The 5,275-nt window shown below is 46.6% G+C and overlaps 1 long non-coding RNA gene across 1 annotated transcript; it reads right to left on the bottom strand.

The window, feature by feature from the left end:
* Positions 1–4,057: 4,057 nt before the first annotated feature.
* LOC145554893 (uncharacterized) lies at positions 4,058–5,068 on the bottom strand. Its single transcript, XR_014090935.1, has 2 exons — positions 4,695–5,068; positions 4,058–4,624 (listed from the first exon to the last, which is right to left on the bottom strand). It is a non-coding gene; the product is annotated as an uncharacterized LOC145554893 (long non-coding RNA).
* Between the last annotated feature and the right edge of the window lie 207 nt (positions 5,069–5,275).

The raw sequence follows: 5,275 nt of genomic DNA, 5'->3' as shown, positions 1-5,275 counted from the left end.
GGGAGGAAGAAGGACGGATGATGCCTGCCTTGAGTGAGTCACTGACATAATCCCTCATAGCCTTATCCTCTGGGCCAGAGAGGGGGAAAAGACGACCTCTGGGAGGAAAGGTACCAGGGAGCAAATCAATAGCACAATCATAGGGCCGATGGGGTGGAAGGGCAGTGGCTCGATGCTTGTTAAAGACCTCCCTAAGGTCATGGTAAACAGCAGGTACTTTGGATAGGTCGGGGTAGGTCTCCTGTCCTGAGATAGGGACAGTACATGGGACCGAAGCCGCTAAGAGGCAGGTGGAATGGCAAGATGGTGACCAGCCCAACACCTCGCCCCTAACCCAGTCAATGTGGGGGTTGTGTTTTCTCAACCAAGTGGCCCCCAAAATGACAGGGAGACCAGGGGAATTTATTATCAGGAAGGAAATGACTTCATGGTGATTCCCGGAAATACTAAACTTAATGGGGCCCGTTTCGTGGGTGACCTGGTGAAGTACATGGCCGTCAATAGCCAAAACTTCAAGATGCTTAGAGGTGGGTAGGAGTTGGATACCAAGAGATTCGGCAAGGCCACGGTCCATGAACTCAGTGTCTGCTCCTGAATCAATAAAGACAGATAGGTGTTTGGTAAGGCAGTCAGTTTGGAGAAAGGCCTGAACAGAGAAAGGAGAGGATTTAAATCTCTTTTGACTCAGCAGGAGCCTCTTACCTCCTACTGAGCCTGGCCTTTTGCTGGACACAGACGAAGTAGGTGACCCTCTCCACCACAATAGAAACAAAGGCCTCTCTTAAGTCTCCGCTCTCTCTCTTGTGGGGATAAGCGTGATCGACCTATCTGCATAGGCTCCTCCGCTGGAGAGGTGGGAGGTGAGCTCAAAGGTGGGGATGAGACCAATTGCTGTGGCCTGGGAACACGTTCAACTTGGTAAGTCCGACTGAAAGAACCCCTCTCCAACCTTCTCTCATGAAGCCTCATGTCGATCCTTGCGGCCAGAGTCTCCAGTTCCTCCAAATCCTTGGGAGCATCCCGTGTAGACAGTTCATCCTTTACCTCCTCACTGAGACCCTGGTAGAAAGCGTCACATAGTGCCTCATCGTTCCAGTCACTTCCTGAAGAAAGAGCATGAAAGTCAATTATGTACTCTGTGACTCGCCTCCTGCCTTGTTTGAGTTTGAGCAAACCACGTGCAGCCTCCCTTTCAGGCAGAACAGGATCGAAGACTCTGATTAGCTCCTTAGAAAAGTCCTTGAACTGATAACAAATGAGGGAGTCCTTCTGCCACTCAGCAGTACCCCATAACTTGGCCTTCCCCGAGAGGAGAGAAATAGCATAGGCTACTTTAGCACGTTCAGTTGGGAAAGATGATGGTTGCAGTTCAAAGACAATCTCACATTGAGTAATGAAAGGACGACATTGACTCTGCTCACCCTTGAAAACCTCCGGAGGCGACAGACGGGGCTCATAAATGGGCGAGACCTGGTAGCCAGACTTAGAAGCCTTGGGGCTAGGAGAAGTGCTCTTTGGGGGAGGAGAGGAGGACATCTTATCAAGCATAGACATCATTTCTTGCATGTTAGCTTCCAGGCGGTTAATAGCGCCTTCAACACTGGAACGCCACTCCTGTGTGGGTGACGGGTCCATAGTGGCCAGATTATACTGTAAGGGTACTCAGAGGGGACCCGGAAATTCAACCACACACAGGAGTATAAAAAGGAAAACAAAGTTTATTTTTTCAGATACTGGTTTCAGCTAAGGGAGAGGTCATCAAACACAGCACTGAGGAGAGAGGGGAGAAGACTGGTGAAGCACGGACAAAGGAGGGGTAGCTTAGAAATGTTCAGCTTAACTGACCTGTAGAGCAGTGGACGGGTGGAGCAGAGGAACAGAGGGTCTGATGACAGGGAGATGCAGGAAACCAGAGGAACAGGCTTCTGTGGAGGCAAGGAAGATCTCCACGGGGAGATCCGAGATGCAGCACCCAGAGACTTTGTCGAAAAACAGGCAGAGGTCATACACAGGAGGACAGAGAGCAGACTTAGCTTAGAGGGGCAGGCAGTAATCGGTGGTCGTGAGGCAGAGCTTGGGTCAGGGTCCAGAAATCCAGAATAGAAGGGATCCGTGAAGGGCTTGGCAGGAGGGGTAAATCCGTGGTCAGAAGGAGGGGTCGAAGAAACACAGAAGGCTTGGCAGGAAACGCTGGATCTCTACTGGCTCGTGGCTGTCGATAATCTGGCAGGGAAGCAGAGGCTGAGGGGTGTTTAAGTAGGGCAAGGCCCAGGTGGAACAGGTAAGCAATCAGGTGTGGCAGGTGAACTGAATGAGTGCTTAACACAGCATGGACAGGACATGAATCATAACAAAGACAAGCTGTAACCAAAGGTTTTCAGAACGCTCAGTGAACGGCTTGGAGGAGCAACTTGCTGAGTCTTCTCCTTTTGCAAAAGCTTGGTCATAAAATTCATATACGTTGTCTGTGGTTCTTTTATTGAAGGTTCGAGAAAAATACCTATCACTGAGGTTAGTTTTTTTTCTCCATTGAATAATTAGGAAACAAATTTAACTTCATACTCTGTGAACAAGACCCTAAACTTAAAGTCTGGGTTGAGTTTTTTTCCCCTTCATTAATGTCACTTTTATTACATTCATTATATCTATCATGGTAATTCAGGGTGTTATTTTTAATTCTAAATGAATATCCTTGTTGGACTATTATGAGTGTATTATGAGTGACTATTATAAGTGTTATTCTCCTTCAAGACCTAACGCCAGAATAAATGCAATGTACATTATGCAGCAAAGGAAATTAGAAGATCAGACATTATGGAGATGATAGGTTTTGGACGGGCGATGTGCCCTTATTGCATAAGCAATACTAAAGAATGACTGATATCATTAAAGATACAGGGGAGAAGCTTTTTAGTTATCTAGCTTTGCTAGCAAAGTCGTTAGCTATCAGCTAGCTAATAGCACAACAACAACAGCCTAATGTCTGTATAATGAAAATAAGAACAGTTTTTCCTCACCTGGCTGTCTCCTCCCGCTCAGTAGTTCTTCAGAGAAAGGCAGACGCAGACGCCTGTCAGTGTCTGTTGTATTTCATTACCTCTGCTTAAACCACGACTCTGTGCTGAAGCAGAAACAATACTTCAACGTTTTCATCTGACATCTGACAAGTAGCAAGTCTACTCCACTTTATTCATCACAAACGTTTTTTTTATAATTCACCAAAAACTCTGTTCTGTGATCTGGAACGTTTGCTACGTTGAGCTCCGCAGTTAGCCGCCTTATCTCACTGTGTGAAAGGCAAATGCGTCGTGTGTCACGGACAAAAGGTCAAAGGTAACAAGGTGACCGGTTTATTATGTTGTACAAAAAAGAAACAAGAAAGCAAATAATTTTAGCACATGTTTTTATGTGTCAGAAGAGGGCTTACGAAATAATACCAAAAAAAATAAATAAATAAAAAATTAAAATTTGACCAACAGGGCACTTGGGGGCAAGGAGCAAAAAGGCCAGGTGCTTGAGCACCCCCAGCTCCCACATCTGCACGTGCCTGATGACAACCACCTCATTGTTTAGCGACACTTACTGTGGGTAGTAAGTGTCGCTAAACAATGCGACACTTACTATTTACCTTTTGCTTACCTGTAATGTAAGCAACTCGCATTACAGGTACTTGAGAGTCAATTCCAATGTTTTTCAGATCAGTTCTGGTTACAAGAAGCAGAAACTATCTACTTAGGTTTACATTGCGTTTATTCATGAGTTGGAATGAATGTATTCTGGCAACACATTCTCACTCCCAACTCGTCACATATTGACGCTTGGGCAGGTACCCTCGGCGTCACATGTTGACGTCGAGGTTACCTCCTTCGCGTCAATATGTGACGAGAAGGGTTCTCTCATTGAATGCTGTACCGCTCCCTAAGCGTCCGATACTGACGACCTGGGAACGAATAAGATGACGAGTCTATTCTATTCTTTTTAAAACCTTTATTTACAAATTGTCATGCTGGGAGGTAGTTTACGAACCCACATGCAAGAACACGACCAGACAGGCAGGTGAATTACAATGATATTTATTGAAAGGGAAGGAGGTGAGTTCTGGAACTGCGGACCGGGTCGTCTGATTGGAAGGAGGATGAAGTAGATGGCGTGGAGTGAGAACGGTAAGTAATCCTGGAACGGTCAGGTGACTTCACCTGAGATGACAGCCTGGAGCTAGGTCTGTCGGAGGTTGTTCTCCGGGAACGGTGAGTAATCCTGGAACGGTCAGGTGACTTCACCTGAGGTGACAGCCTGGAGCTAGGTCTGTCGGAGGTTGTTCTCCGGAAGGGTTCGGGCGCGGGTCTCCTGACCCGTGGCGTCCCGAAGGGGAATCCACCGGAGACGGATCGACAACAGGGAGCAATACGCACACACACTCGGGGTTGGCGACAGCCGGTAACACCGGCTGCGTCGAGGGAGGACACAGACGGGAGGATCTCACAAGGGGTGGCGTCTAGGCCGGTAACACCGGTAGCGTCGAGGGAGGACACAGAGGGAGATGATCCACGGAGGGAAAGGCACACTCACTCAGAAGCCAGCAACGATGGAACGAACCAGAGCAACGAGGAGGCGGCGGGAGAATCTGACGAGGAAACAACAGAGGTTAGATTCCAACAATACTCAGAGGGCCTAGTTCTGGAACGAAGTGTTACCAGTGCGAGCAAACACTCAGGCGGTGAGATGAAGTGGAGCCGCTGCTTATATCCACCGTCAACGCCTCCTCAACAAGCTGCAGGTGTGTGTACGGGTTGACCCAGGCGGCTTCTCAGGGGTGGAGAGGTGGTGCCCTCTGGTGGACACCAGGCGTAATGCCGGTTCCAACCAGGATGGAAGACTTCCCAAAAACAAACAAAAAGACTAAAAAAAAAATAACTGGGGAAACACGGATCCTGACACAAATTATGTGCTAGTTAGGACAGGATGTTAAGAATATTTACTACAAATACATGTCAGACGTATCGGTCAAAGGACTTTAATTCGGTATTTAAAAATAACTCAGTAAAATATAAAACAGGAGGGTTTTTGTTGTGGTTGTAACTTGATTTAAAAACCTTTCTTTTTTAATTTACCAACTATTTTTGAGTATGATATCAATGATTTACACCAAATAAATAATAATAAAAAATTAAGATGTATTTTCTTTTGTGATTGCATGCAAACTGTTCTGTAAACGTTTAATATTTTTTATTGAAATAATAGCTCACTGGAGATGGAAGGTTTGATTTGGGACACG

This window comes from Poecilia reticulata, chromosome 14 (assembly GCF_904066995.2).
Source record: "Poecilia reticulata chromosome 14, P_reticulata-male-v2, whole genome shotgun sequence".
Taxonomy (NCBI): domain Eukaryota; kingdom Metazoa; phylum Chordata; class Actinopteri; order Cyprinodontiformes; family Poeciliidae; genus Poecilia; species Poecilia reticulata.
The sequence above is the reverse complement of the archived record's forward strand: the minus strand, read 5'-3'. Positions and strand labels throughout refer to the sequence as shown.